A 15,853-nucleotide genomic window follows, 5' to 3' on the forward strand; every position below is an offset into this window, starting at 1 on the left:
CACACACACAAAAGCATTCTAAACTATGAGGTAGACAAAAAGAAACGGCGCAAAACAAAGCTAAAACCCACACAAAGACCACGGTGCTACGGTGAAAGGAGCAAACAAAGTGGCCTACACAACACGACGTACACACGTGCTCCACAGGCAGCAAACTACACGCGCACCTCAGAGGGTCAGTCTGGCAACTCTCTGATGGACTCCGATCTATTTATTGCGTGCAGAGGGAATTTGGACAGAGGACAACCGTTTAGCCTGCACTCCCACCTCAAAAGGGAACCAGCTTCTCGTCCCACACGTCTCGTATGGGCGGCAGTTTGTCCGAGGCTCGTCTGGCGGCGTCTCGTCTCGCGGAAAATGGCCCTGCCGTTCTCCTCGTGCCACAGGCTCTCCAAGGCCTCGTTTCGGGACCTGTACACGCCGGCGAGGATCAGCAGCCCCGTGTATACGCACAGGTCCGTGGCGTCCATTGATTTCCAGTAGTTGCCGAATTTCCTTAGGCCCTCGAGGTTCGTGGCGGCCAGCACAATGTCTATTATTCGCGGTGTGACAAACAGGTCAGACGCCGAGAGTATGTCGTGGACGCGCGTGGCAGCGTACTCTGTGGGTCCAGGGCTCTGTGGAGGAGTAGCGCGTGTGTGGTCTTCTCCTTCGTCTTCTTGTTCTTTGGTGCCGCGGCAATGAGTTTGACGGCCACGGGGATGATACGTGTCCGAGGACCATTCGATTTCGCCATTTCTCGACTCAAACGTTTCCGTCTCCTCGTCCTCCTCGTCTTCTTCTCCCATTTCTTGTCCACCCTCTTGTTCTGCGTTGACTCCTTGTTCTTCTCGGTCGTCTTGGACGTCGTCATCGTCTTCTCCTTCGCCGTTGTCGTCGCTGCAGCCTTTTTTCGGACTTGCATTCGTCTTCCTCGTCAGAGTCGCTGTGGTGGTGGTGGGCGTCATCTTCATCTTCTTCGTCGTCGTCATCTTGTTCTTGTTGTTCTTGTTCTTGTTCTTCTTGTTCATCTCCTTCCTCTTCTGGGACATTGCATCTTGCAATGCAGAAACCCTGACGCAGGTTGAAATCTAGAGTCATACGACGGGCCATGCTGAACCAAGTACAAAACGTACAAAAGTCCAAAAGCAGAAGCAAAGATGAAAAACAACAAGACAAATGTGTACAGAGAATGTGTGTGTGTGTGTGTGTGTGTGTGTGTATAATAAAAGTGTATTAGTAGGACAAGGTCAAGCCTTGGATGTTGAATACTAGCCAGGGTCCCTGAGCCCCGAAGGGTCAGGGCCACGGTAGTGGAGAAATTCCATTGAATTCTGGCCAGGGTCCTACAGCCCCGAAGGGCCAGAGCTGCGGTAGTACAGAAATACTATTGAATAACGTATGGGTCCGAGAGACCCAAAGGCCAGAGCTGCAGCAGTACAGAAATACCATTGAATAACGTATGTGTCCATGAGACCTGAAGGGCCAGAGCTGCGGCGGTAGAGAAATACCATTGAAATACCAGAGACCCGAAGGCTGAGGCCGCGGTGGTAGAGGAATACGATTGAATAACGTATGGGTCCGAGAGACCCGAAGACCAGAGCCACAGTGGTAGAGGAATACGATTGAATAACGTACGGGTCCCAGAGACCTGAAGGCTGAGGCCGCGGTGGTAGAGAAATACGATTGAATACAGGACGGGTCCCAGAGACCCAAAGGCCGAGGCCATGGTAGTAGAGGAATATGATTGAATACGGGACGGGTCCCAGACATCCGAAGGCCAGGGCCGCGGTGGTAGACCTGACATGAAATGAAAACAAGCGTGGGTCCCGGAGACCCGAAGGCCAATGCAAAAAGTCAAATGAACTGAACGGGTCCCCGTGACCCGACAGACAACACGTGGGTTAAAAGACAACAAGTCCCCGGGGACACACGGTTTATCGTAAGAATTTTACAAATTCTTTTTACAGCAGATGGCGCCCTTCTTATTGCAGGTATTTAATGAAGACGGGCTTGGTCCCAATTTCCAAAAGGAGCGTTGAGCCCCCGATCAGACAACTCAGCCCAACCGTGGTAGGGGGTCTGAATAAGGTAAGACTTCCACTCGGGGAGCTGGAATTGAAACATGGCGCTGCTACGCAGGTCTGTCACTTAATTAAAGGCATTCACTTTTGGGGATTTTGGTTACTCTCCAGTTTTGTGGCGGGGCGGCGGGGATATCGGAGACTCTGGTTCAGATGTATAGCCTTCTAAAGCAAATGGAAGAGTTTCCAAATGTTGCTTTCTTTTAAGTTAAACGAAGAGCAAAAGCTAAAAGGGAAAGTGAATGACTACTGACGAAATCAGAGTCCCAGTCCCAATGGATGGACGCAATGACGGGATTGGGGGGGGTCAAAATCCCCTCCCCCCCCCGAATTGGCTCTCATGTAAATGTGTCCATTTTTAGATTTCTTTCTTCTAACACCACATGGATTGCGCGATGTGGTTGTAGAGGTTTCAGCAGCCTACATTAAATGATCCAGTCCATGTTTGTGTTGGCCTACTATTTCTCTTTTCCCTTGTCTCCCTCTACTAAAAGCGTCCTTGGGTTTGTTCTTATGAAATGCGCTGTATTAATTTGTTGTTCCGTTGGTTGCTACAACAATCTCTTTTTGTTTAGCTCTATATCTCATGTGTCGAACTCGAGGCCCGCGGGCAAAATCCGGCCCCTTGCAGATTTAGATCCGGCCCGTATATCAATTTGGGTTCATAATCCATTTTGGCCCTCCTATAGTTGTGCACCAAACAAAATACAGGAAAGTGTTAGTGTGTATTTTTTTTTTTTAAATTTCAATTATCCTCTGGAAAAATGAGTTTGACACCCCTATATGCTCGTGACAGTGTCAGTGATACCCGGTAGGCTAAATTACCGTATGCAACACTACATCTGTACCATTCAGATTGTAAATGAATGATTTCCTGTTTGACCTCCCCTGAACTGTAGCGATTGGTATGTATGGACATGCGTACACACACTTGGGATGACAAACTTTCTGGCCTTCAAACATTGCCTAATAACACCACAACATGAAGTCTATAAATGATTAAATGGGCTACCTTAAAATCAAATAGAGGATGGGGTGGGATTCTCTATCAGACTATTAAACAGATGCTGACTCATGATGATCTCATTCAGTCATGGGTCATCCTGGGATCCAGATGTGGACATGGAAACTGTGTCTTCTTGAGCTGGATGTGCGTGGGCCAAGCGGCGGCAGGACCGTAAGTTACCTCCCCAGTTAAAAAAAGAATAGCCTGTGGTTGAATGACTTGATCACTGGTAAGGATTTAATGCTGCATAATCTTCTGGGTTGGGGTTATTTCCATATCGGATCCAGTGAGATATGTACTGTGTGTCTGTGGCTGTAGGCAGTACATGGTAGCCATTCCTGCAGTTCTTGAATCTGGCGCTGAGACCAAATTCTGTGCCAGTCTCCTGGAGCCCAACGAGACTCTGGAAATGAGCGTTACTCTGATGTCAGAAGAGGCGAATACAATCCTTCTGGAGAAGACCTCCAGTACAGAATTTCATACCTGCATTGAATTTAAGGTCAGCAACTTTCCTGATTTGCTCATTTCCACAAAATGTATTGGAGAAATTTTAGTTGGAAACCATTGATTGGATTTCATAACTCGTACACAAACAGATTTGTAAAGTAAAGCACACAATATAAATGCATAATTGTGTAAACTGCTGTTGTAAATGTTTGATTTTCTTTTAACATTTAAGTTGCAACAGATAAAGTTAAATATTCATAAATCATGTTTGAATGGGATGTAATGGCTCTCTTGGTGTCTATAAAATCTTTGTCACAGGTTCCTTTAGTGCAGGATGAAGTGGTGCAGAACTTTGAGGTGGAGGTACGAGGCGACACATTCTACTCTAAAGAAGTCCGAAAAGTTCTGATCAAAGTCTATCGACCAATGACCTTCATCCAAACTGATAAACCAATCTACCTCCCAGGACAAACGGGTAATTTAGAGCTGATGGTTTGTACTTGATTTATGATGGTTACTTTAGATTAGCTTTTTTTTAATCTAAGTTTGCTTGGTTACTTATCTAGATTACTTGACTTTTGTATTTGCTTATAATACTAATTGAGGTGAGATTCCTTCCATAAGCCTTTTTTTTTGGGGGGGGGGTCAGGGAGTTTCTTCACCTGCACAACTTTCTTTTTTTATTATGTTATGTTTATGCCACTTTGTGTTGTGCGAATAAATCAAATCAAAGATCTATGATGTAGTACACAATATGGTACCATATATAGAAAAGTTTCTCTTTACAAATTTCTGTGCATGCAGCACTGCATGTAAAATGTATTCCCACAATATCAAATCTTATATATTGACATTCCCAGGATTTTAAAATAAAGCCCCACAATGATTGAAATGTGTCAGCTCTGACTACTGGCTCTAACAGGTAGTGAGAAACTGATTGTGCCCCAGAATATTAAGTCGTTTTAACAGGCCGTAGAGGTTAAATTCACAGAAGCCCAGAAACATGTTGGCATATACAGTGTCCATATATAATGATAGTATAAATGAAATGTACTACTTTTCCCCTGCTGCAGTTGAGAGCACAGAAGTCCCCACATTCTGGATATAATATTAGTAATGTCACACGCTGACTAGATTATTTAAAACAAGGTATCTCATGTCAAAATTGGTGCTATCCCTTAACTGCAGTTTCCGTGTAAAACTATCCACTCTATTGAAATCCAAGGCTGTGTAATTTTCTCAGTTAACAGAAGACCAATCACTGGCCTGATAGGATGTCTACCACTGCTGTAGAAGAGCTGTAAAGGCTTGATGTAATCTCTCTGCATGTCTCTCAGTGCATTTCAGAGTCATCACACTGGATACCAAGTTAAGACCTGTCAATCAGCTGGTGAGTGTTTGAATGGGCTTTCCTTTCTTCAGGTCTCCTTCATAAATTGTATCAGTGATTATGGTTTGGTAATGGTGCAGGTTTTAGTTTGGATTGAACCACAATCTGAGCTCCTGGTGAAGCTCTGGGTCAGTAGTACAACCACAGCCCCTTTTTTAGGTAAACCTACCAAGCTGCCTTGAAGGTTGCTGACCCAGTTTGCAACATTTTGTCACAAATGATCCTATATAATTGGAAATAACACTGGAATCTATTCTAAAGATTACAATAGAACGGTTTCTTTTCTCCAGAAAACTATGAATCAGAATAATATAAGAGCTCAAGTCTAACTCATTATGACCATGTGATGCGAGGAATACAAAGCAGCTTGTGCTTTAACAAATCTTTCTTTCTCTTACAGTACGATGTAATCTCAATTGAGGTAAGAGTAATATCTACACTTTAACATACTGGGTATATTAACCGGAGTTACTTTTTTTTCTTCTAATACAAATGCCTTAAAGCAAAATGCTCAAGTGGACTTATTAGGCTATTAAAAGTTCAGCATGTTAATCTCCTAAAAACATGAAGTGATTATAAGCTGTCAGGTCCAAGCTTTATGGAATGTTTGACAGATTCTGGTGTCAAATGTGATAACTGCCCAGTCAATTGTGTGGAGGCCTGTTTTACAACTTGAACAAGACCTTTATGAACGATGACTGTAACGTGTCAGAATTCATGCATGACCTTGGACACAAATTCTTGCTTTACAAGCAGCATTTTCTGTTTGCCAAAAAAGTGTGGGGGGGGAAACCTTTTCTGGAGATATTAACAACCTCTAATGTTCATCATTAGATGAAGAAGAGTTTCTTTTTTTTTTTGCATTGCTAAAACTCCCAAGACTAGGTAGTAAGTGGACCAAAAGTTAAGATAGGATTGTCATACTACATAAAACTTGCTTTTAAAAAGGAAATCACACATGTTTATACTTTTGCAGCAAATTCTGTACAAATGCCCATTATACACAAAGACCAATATATCTGTAACTGGCCACTGATATTGGCGTGTGCGCTGGCCAAACCATGGCCCACTTTAATCTGCCCTCTTGTGGAAGAAGAAATGCCGCTGTAAAAAATAACCCTGTATTCCCAAGTTTCCCGTTGTCCCATGTTCTTTACTTCACTTAACAGGATTCTAACAGCAACAGGATTGGCCAGTGGCTGAATGAAACCTCCTCCAATAGGAAGATATTGCAGCTTTCTTACACCTTGGACTCTGAGGCCCGTGAAGGAGCCTACCAAGTTACTGTGTCGATTGGGTCTGCTAAAATACAACACAGCTTCAAGGTGGAAAAATACGGTAATTTTTATTTTTTTTTTAACCATTACTTTTAATCAATTTAATGAAGCAAAAAATGCTAATAATCCCTTTGTCCCCAGTTTTGCCTAAATTTGACCTACAAATAAATGCACCTGATGAAGTAAGTATTGATCAGGAAGAAGTCAAAGCTGAAGTCTGTGCAACGTAAGTAAAAGCTCTTTTGCTCATTACTCTTAAATAATCTAAAATGGGTCCAGTTTAGGGAATGCTTTCTGTTGAATTTTTTTTTTTTTCTCCATTTCATCTAATTAGGTATACATACGGACAGCCTGTGCCAGGCAGTGTTGACTTGAAGGTGTGCCGACCTTTTGATGCCTATGTTATACCCCGTCCAATCACCCCTGAACATCCAGAGGGAATCGATGGCATCCCGATACCTTGCTACAAGGAGACCAAGCAGGTACAGTAGCTATGGTGACTGTCTCATGAAGCAAGGTCCATAGCCTCCTACATAATGTGCACATTTAACACTACATATTGTCATCTGTCTTGTCTGTCTGATGAACAAATTTGGGAGTGTAAAAGTTCATTTTTATACACAGGATGGTAGTTGAACAACTTGACAGTGAAAAGTTTTTAAGTAATAAGGGTCTGACATGTGGAAAGTTTGAAATGTCCTTCACTTTTTCCAGTCTTTGACATTATTTAATTGTGCTTTCTAGACGGACAAGAGAGGCTGTGCCGCCTTCGGCTTCGCAATGTCAACTTTCACAAGAATTGCGCAGAAGGCTCTGCAAGATGTACTGCAACTCAGTGCAAATATGGAAGAGGAGGGGACAGGCAAGTCCTAACGTATATTGTACTTGTATTTCAAAAAGAGTTGGTTGGCCTATAATAACAAAATGACTATGCCATGTATTGAAACAATATGGCGTCCACATTGTTGTAACATGAAGCCTTCTTGTACAGGGATTTCACGCTCCCAAGAGAAGACTACAGTGATTTCTTATGTTGTTGGAAAGCTGTCTTTCACCAACACTCCCAAGATTTATAACCAAGGATCAAATGTGGAAGGAAAAGTAAGTGCATTTGGTCTTCACTTCTTCAATGTGCTTCTATACACAGTGAAGCTGTGATAAAACGTTGTGCTTCGACAGGTTAAAGCAGTTTATTACAATAATACGCCCATTCCTGCCATGCCGGTGTTCCTGTTTGAGGGTGAAAGGTGGTCATCGCGTTGGTTACAGAATCTCACAACCAACAGTGATGGCGTCGCCACTTTCTCATTGAGCACAGCTGCCTTTAAAGGAGACATCCACTTACAAGTAAGAAGTAGAAACTACGATCTGTAACCCAACATTCATTATGAAGTTGATAACACAGTCCAAATCTGACACCTCAAATAGTTTCTCAATATGCCACAACTGACAAAGGTGCCATATAGGAACAATCTGTCTATACCAAAAAGAAGAAAATGGTTATGGCTGTAAAAAGTGAAGCTTTCTTGTACTTCATCTGCCATGATCTCATTTAGTGTTTGTTTTTCTGCTCTCTAGGTTAGTGACACACTGACACTGGGCTACAGTCCTTACAGAACGCCATACTACGAGTCTAACGATCACACGGTGTCTTTGGCCACACCTTCTTCTCCTGATACGAAGACAGTCAGTTCCCTGGATGTGAAGAAGTATGATGAACCACTTTCCTGTGACGAAGAAGAGGACCTCTCCATCCAGTACACAGTCGTTGGAGAGGCCCAGGGCTTTATCGATGTGATTTATCTGGTGAGTGGTTGAACTATTTTCCTCTCACCACTTCCATGGACATGGGAAGAGGTTTTTAAAACTACTTTTACATCAGTACCCAGGAGATTTTGTGTTGCATGTCAACATTTAAGCATTAAAAATGTTGAGAAATGGTAAATTTTGACAGCTAACAAAAGTGCTGTACTGGAAACGCTGTAAAACAAATCTGCAAAATTCCAGATGAGTTTCCACTACCTTTTATCCAAATATTAAAAGTTAAATATCCAGTCTGGGGAGATTACGCCAGTGGAGTATCACAAATGACAGTTTAGGGGAAAAGGATTAAAATCGATGAACAAAGAGTGTCTTGAGCCCCAAACCAATGCTGACTTATGCAAGGTAACATCCCCCCCAACAATATGCAGTGGTACTCTCCTATATACAGACTTGTGGTTTAGATTTGTAAAATTGTAGCGTTCCCCTTTTTAATAAATTTTACGGAGTCTCTTAAATATCCTGCTCTGGATAGGTTGTTGCCTTTGAATAACTCCTCCTTTTTCAACTAATGCAAAACATTTTGACATGAACCATATAAACATCCTCCACTTTGTACTTAATCACATGACCTCACCACAGACGGGGCATGTTGCATTACTGTTTTTCTTCCCAATTTCCCAGGTCTTATCAAGAGGAGCCATTGTTTCACAAGGAGTTGAACAGGTGGAAATCAAAGATAAATTGGGTGAGCAAAGTGACTTGTCTTAAAAGGAACCTTTTGAGTTAGCCTGGCCGATCTATGGAGTCATGTGATTGTTGTTTCAGTGAATGAGGGCGAGGTGTCCTTTAAGCTGACGGTGTCTCCAGACATGGCACCAGACATCCAGGTCGTGGCTTACTCTGTTCTCGCCAGTGAGACGGTGATCGCCAACAGCGCAGACTTCTCTACCGAGCAGTGCTTCAGTCAAAAGGTCAGCTTGGAGTACAGAGACATGTGGTAAAGGCTGTTCTCGTCAGATTTTAGGTGCAGAATCAAAGGGTTTGTTATGGTTACAAAACCTCAATACAGCATGTAGCACTTTCAAGCAAGTTATCTATGGAAGAAATATTTTTTTTTGAGCAATTTTTAAGTATCCCACTGAAATGAATTACATTAACTTCCTACATGTTGGGCCACCATTTTCTGCCTCTATTGCATGGGTAGAGTGGTATAATCCAGTGGCGTCTGACCAGTGGCCATTTGCTGCATGTCGTCTCCCCTCTCTCACCAATTTCCTACTATTGAATACAATGTTAAAAAAAACAACACGTCTTTTGATTAAATATCATCAATGTGGGAGAAAACAAATACCAGATTGTGTCAGGTTGAAAAGATCCCAGGTTCTCATCTCCCACTAAAGTCCAGATGGTGCGCTGTGTCTTTTCCTCTGTCAGGTGTCTCTGGAGTTTTCTCCGTCCTCAGCTGTCCCAGGAGAGGAGACAATCATGCGGGTTACTGCCCAGCCAGAATCTCTGTGTGGCGTGAGCGCTGTTGACCAGAGCGTCCTTATCAAGGAGCCAGGGAAGACTCTGGATGCAGCCAAGGTAACTACTGGAATCAACCCAAACTATATGCATGCATAACTTGTTACCTCTGCATAATCTTTTGCAAATGGATCATCCATTTTTACTCTGCGGTTATCTACCTGTCCTGTGATTAATCTTTCTTTTTCTCCCTCTACCAGTTGTACATGGTTATCAAACATGCAATGCATCTCAATGCTGCTTGTTCTTTTTACCCAGTTGTAAGCATGCAGTTATGAAAATGCTGTAGTATAAGGTTGTGATCACATATGTGAGACGTAGCCCTCTGTAAGAGTGCGTTATGGATAAAGGCAATGATTTGACAAATGTACTTTACAGCCACAATTCAAGATATAGGAGTATCTTAGTGTCCAAGTGTGTCCCAATTGTCAGATCTTCATAGAACATCAAACATTGTCAGTTTATAACTTTGAACCAAACCTTTCTTTTCAGATATTTCAATTGTTGCCAGTCACAAAACTGTCCTATATTCCATATAATGTTGAAGATGGTGTAAAATGTTTGCCTGTGAGACCGAGAAGATCTGTTCTGCCATACCCCGGAGGTGATGGGACAGCTGACGCTTATACAGTTTTCCAGGTACTTCCTACACAAAGGAGTGTCCCAAATAAAGTATACTAAAGTTATTGTTGCACATTTATCAACTTTTCAGTGATGCCTGTTTGTTGGATTATCTAGAATGTAGGGATGAAGATGGCAACAAACCTGGTTATCAGAGAGCCTTCATGCCTCGAATACAAAGGAAGAGAATACTACCAGGGCTATGGTGGCTATGGCAACTATGGTGACTTTCTTTTTTGCTCAAAGTGATGCATGCTGAATATTTACTTGCTCATTAAAATGGGTCACTGCTTTGGTTTTTACCTAATGGAATATTTTCTACATTCTTCCTACCATAGCCATGATGAAAGAAGTAATGGCAGCCCCTGGTCCTGTTGGACTTGCTGTGGATCTTAATGGTCCATCTCCTGATAAATCCCCAGTAGAGACTGTCCGCACTTTCTTCCCTGAGACCTGGATATGGGACCTGGTGGAAGTTGGGTGAGTTTTTGCCACAGAGGGTTTTGATGGTCAGAGTCTGTCAGTGACTTCCTGCAGTCTCCCTCCACACATGAATGGCATGGAACTAATTTACTGACACTGCTAAGCCTGGAGTCTCATTTTAGTTTATTTTAGCAGAATATAGTCATTTTATAGGCCATTTCTTTTAAATAGTTTATGGGGAATTGTCTTTTTGGGCTAGAGTACACATGATACCCCATATAACTGCATTTGAGTTTCTGAGATCTCAAGGACTCAGCATATGAAACTATTTGACATTTGCACATTCTTGTTAGCGAACCATAACAACAACATGGCAGTGTTACTGCAATTTAAGTCGACCCATTAGTAATCTACTCATTTAATTATTTTTTTAACTAATCTTAATCATGAGAGTATTTTCAAGTTTACGTAACACATCTGTGTATCTGCTGATCCAGAGAGTTTGGAACGAAGAATGTGTCCCTCACGGTCCCGGACACCATCACCACCTGGGAGACGGAGGCTTTCTGTCTGTCCCCTCAGGGTTTCGGCTTGGCTCCACGTAAAAACCTCACTGTCTTCCAGCCCTTCTTCCTGGAGCTCAGCCTGCCCTACTCCATCATCCGGGGGGAGCACTTTGAACTGAAAGCAACCACCTTCAACTACCTGACCAGCTGCATCATGGTAATTTTAATTTGTTTTTGTGACCTATAAATGCTAATGTTAGCATGCTTACATTCCTGCTATGCTAACCTGCTGAGGTTTAGCAGGTGTCAGGTTTACCATTTTTCCCCACCTTTATGGTAAATCTTAATCTGGTAAGTGCTATATATAAAATAGTTATTGTAGTAATGACTACAATAAATATAATTTGCCCTAAATCTCCAGTTTTAAATTTTATATTCTCTCAAACAGGTCACTGTGACTCCAACCCCCTCCTTAGATTACACCCTCACCCCCCTCTCTGGTGACCAGTACACATCCTGTCTGTGTGGCAGTGAGCGCAAGACCCTAAGCTGGACCATGGCCCCCTCAGCTTTAGGTGAGACTGGAGCTTTTATCCACCAGGCTGCTGAGGAGGCTTTTTTTATTAAGTTGTGAAATCAGCGAGATCCCCATTGGTGACAAAATGTCATTGTTCTGAATCAAGTTTGAAACGGTTTGTTCTTTTTAGGAGTTGTAAATGTGTCTGAGAGCTGAGGCTGTGACATCCCAAATTTCATGTGACAATGAGGTTGTGAGCGTGCCTGAAAGAGGACAAATTGATGTGGTCACACAACATCTCATTGTAAAGGTTAGTACTTTTATTTAGTTTTTTTATTAAAAAAAAAGGAGAATTTTCTAACCAAATGGAAACTCTGTAACTCACATTTCTTTCCCTCTCAGGCTGAGGGAACTGAGATGACCAACACTTACAACTGGCTGCTCTGCCCAAAAGGTCTGTACAGTTTACAGCAGGCCTGGCCTGTCAAACGTGTGAAAACATGTTTAAAACATGTGGTGGAGACATTCACTACTTGAAGATAGCACTTAGTTTCATTGTGGAAAGTCTAGCGCAGGTGTCATTAACTAATATAACTGTCATTAAATAAATTATCAACCCAATGAAAGAACCCTCCATTTTTGACTGATCTTAATCCAGTCTGACCTGTTTCAATACATGATCCACTAACTGTCTGACTTTATTTTAGTGCTGAGTGTTTGTTCTCTCTCTCTGTTCACAGGGCAAGCTTTGACAGAGGAAATGGACATAGAACTCCCTGAGGACATTGCTGGATCTGCCCGTGCTTCAGTATCAGTACTTGGTAAACTAATGGATTCACTTTAGAGTTGCTTTCCCTTTCTAGGAATAAGCAATCTGTTAATTTGATTCATTTTTATTCTAACCACACAAAGTGAAGCCAAAATACAAAGTGCATTTACACCTTCAACATATTAAAGTGATTGTTCAGAGTAATTTCACCCTAGGGTCCTTTGTACCATAACCTCAAGCCAAACACCCACCGACAAGAGACAAAATATTTTTTTTTCTTTTTTCGTACTTGCTGTAGTATAACTAGACAAGTTATAATTGAGGTAAGTTTGGAGACATTACCTGTAATCAGTAAATTAATGAAGGTTTATTTATTTTCAGTGTTGGAATTTTGTAGACGTCCCTTAGCACTCTTACTGCTTGTAGCAGCAGAGACGAGAAGCCTAGTGTTACTTACTTAAACTTCTGGTGTACTTAAACTCTCCAATCCATCGTTTTGAGTGCATAACCCATTTGTACTACTGTAGAAGTTTGGTATCATTTCAGGAATTATTAGTGGGGTCATTTACAAGATACAAACGTGGGCCAATTAGCCCCTGTGCTAAGCTATTCAGCTGATGACTCTACTCTATGCTAACTCTCCCAATCTTCAACCCAAGTGAAAAAAGCTTCTTGGGGGGGTTTGGCTTGAGGTCATGGTGCAAAGGACCCTAGGGTGAAATTAATCCAAACCATCACTTTAAATTGGTTTCTGTCAGGATTAACAAAAGGTGGTATAACATAAGAACATACAGTTTCTACTTTGAATCCCCAGTAGAAAGTAAAGGTCAGGTTAGTTGCGCGTTGGGTCTCAGTGATTCTGTGTTTTTGGGCAGGTGACATCCTGGGCCGGGCTCTGGAGAACCTGGATGGGCTGCTGCAGATGCCGTATGGCTGTGGAGAGCAGAACATGGCGCTCCTTGCCCCGGACATCTACGTCCTGGAGTACCTGAGAGACACCCAGCAGCTGACCCCAGCCATCAGGAAAAAGGCTACCAACTTCCTGACCAGTGGTGAGGCTCCATTTTACTCTGGTAGCTAAAAGAACACGTATGCCAAATCTAGTGTCTGCTACATTCTGGTGGTGGTTGCACAAAATGGAACAGCGGCGTGCATAATCACTTGACGGTGCTCGTCATTCCTATTGGAGACTACAGATCAGGGGCACCCTGCTGGCCTCTGCTGACAACAGGCCCCCACCCCACCATAACTACCTTGTTGCATGTCATTCCTTTCTTTGTCATCTTTTTAGTCACCTGTCCACTAAAGGCATAAAATATTTACTACAGCTGTAGATTCAGTTACAGAGCGGTTTTCACCTAAAATGAGCTAATCTGAAATCCAATCTGTAAATGGCCTAATTGGTGGGTCTCTATTCTACAGGCTACCAGAGACAGCTGAACTACAAAGATAACAACGGAGCTTACAGCACATTTGGAGCAGGACCAGGGAACACTTGGTGAGAACATTACTGGTCAATCATCCACAAAGAATAATGAATTATACATTTACATGGTGTGCAACATTTACTACGACATACAGTTTATACTTGTAGAGTAGATGATTGTCGTGAGCATTAAACGGATCATAAGAGCTTCCTCTTGTTTCTAATATCCTCAGGCTGACTGCATTTGTGTTGCGATCGTTTGCCAATCTACGTTGACCCAGCGAACATCAAAGCATCCGTGACTTGGCTGAAAAGTAAACAACGAAAAAATGGCTGTTTTGAACAGTCTGGAACGCTCTTCCACACCATAATGAAGGTAGTTAAAGTCCCTCTTTACTAGTTTGTTTGACAAGAACTGAAACTAAAGGTCAGGTCGTTAATTTTACTAAATGCCACTTTTGCTGAAGCAGTAGCTGAATTTAAAAATTCACCATCAGGACTTTGATTCATGTCTCAGTAGTGAGAAATGTTAGCCTGGGGACCCACTGCAATGTGAGAATTCAAATGGGATTTCCAACTGACAAGCATTTCTAAACCGTGGCAGTGTCCGGTTTCACAAATGCTGAAGTCTGCTTGAGTCAGGCCCCTGAGTGTTGGCAGTACAGTGATCTGTCTGTATATACAGTATATAGCCCTATATACAAATATGTACAGTGTGTAATAACTTAATATACAAATTGTTCATATTTACTGATGTCCTAAATACATTTACCATCTCTCCATTTTATTAAATCAAAATAAAGATTTCTATTTACAAAAGTGACCCATCTGGTAAACTCTACCAAATTTGAGTCCCCATGTATTGAAAGGATTTCCATCCAAAAGTGAAATGTCTTTGAATCGAGTCCTATACCTACATGGTAAACAATCTGATCAGTCATCTCGTGTGAGGTCATGAGCTGAGTTTATGGTTTGAATGATGGTGGAGGTGGTCAGTTAAATCTATCAGGACTCAGTTATATACCAACCAGGGAATCCAAATAATAACCAAAGGGAAGAGGACGGAGTATGCACGGCCCTCGTGTGAGGAGGGCCCAAAAAGATGCTAGAATGAACAGCCTGTGGATGCGGGCCATAGAGAGCCTTTTTTACCAGGCCCAGTATTATGTGCAATGCCTCTGGCTATGGGGCAATAGACCGGCTTTGGCTGAAACTGATAGAGATGGTAAAAGGGGAGCAGAATACAGTAATAGCCAGGCCTACATTCTGCATCCAGTGAGTCAGACCAGATCACTAATTCCTTATGCTTCCTCTTTACAGGGTGGTGTGTCTGATGAAGTTACTCTCAGTGCCTACATCACTGCTGCCTTCTTGGAGATGAATATGTACATAGATGTGAGTTGATTATTTGTAATAGGAGTGTATATGTACATAAGATGCATTAATTTGAATTATTTATGGCATGGCACCAAAGATTCTGAACTGTAGGTTTTTTTTTAGTTTTAAAGGACCAGTGTGTAGGATGTAAGGGGGGTCTATTGGCAGAAATGTTTTCATTGGAGTATAATCACCTGAAACAGAATTGATGTTTTAGTTTGATTGGAATGAGCCCCTCATATCTCCATTAGGAGTGGGTCGGTCACTATCCGGTGTGTGTCGAGGGCAGATGGGAGTTGCACACGTGTCACTTTGCAGCAAGTAGCCTCCAAGAAGCTGCTAATGAGAGACTTCTGTAATGTTGGCAACCAAACTCAACCAAGGCTGTCACTTGACTGGTGTTTTTGAGCCAATGTTAGCAATCATAGCTATCAATGTTTTTGAAATGATTCCAACTTCTGTTTTTAATGAAGTTATTTATAGATTTAAAGTATGACATTGCACCGTAAACAGTTTAAATCTGAGCATGCGCAACTCATCTGCACTTGTCTCCCATCAGGTAGTGACGGGGTCCCTTGCAGTTGCCCCAAAGGTGGTCATACAGTTCCAGTTTTCAACAACGCAACTTCAGTAACAATTAAAAGTAAAAACCTAAAATGCAACAATAGGAGGTGCAGTATAAGAAGTGAACAAATTTAAAGAGGCAGCATCAAAAGGTTTGTTCCAGATATGTGGAGCCTTTA

At 42.2% G+C, this 15,853-nt stretch overlaps 1 pseudogene; it reads left to right on the forward strand.

Moving 5' to 3' along the window:
• The first annotated feature begins 1,986 nt into the window (after nt 1-1,986).
• Nucleotides 1,987-15,144, forward strand: LOC114554344 (alpha-2-macroglobulin-like; annotated as a pseudogene).
• The last annotated feature ends 709 nt before the right edge of the window (nt 15,145-15,853 follow it).

The sequence above is a fragment of the Perca flavescens genome, chromosome 4 (genome assembly GCF_004354835.1).
Source record: "Perca flavescens isolate YP-PL-M2 chromosome 4, PFLA_1.0, whole genome shotgun sequence".
In the NCBI taxonomy this organism is placed as follows: Eukaryota; Metazoa; Chordata; class Actinopteri; order Perciformes; family Percidae; genus Perca; species Perca flavescens.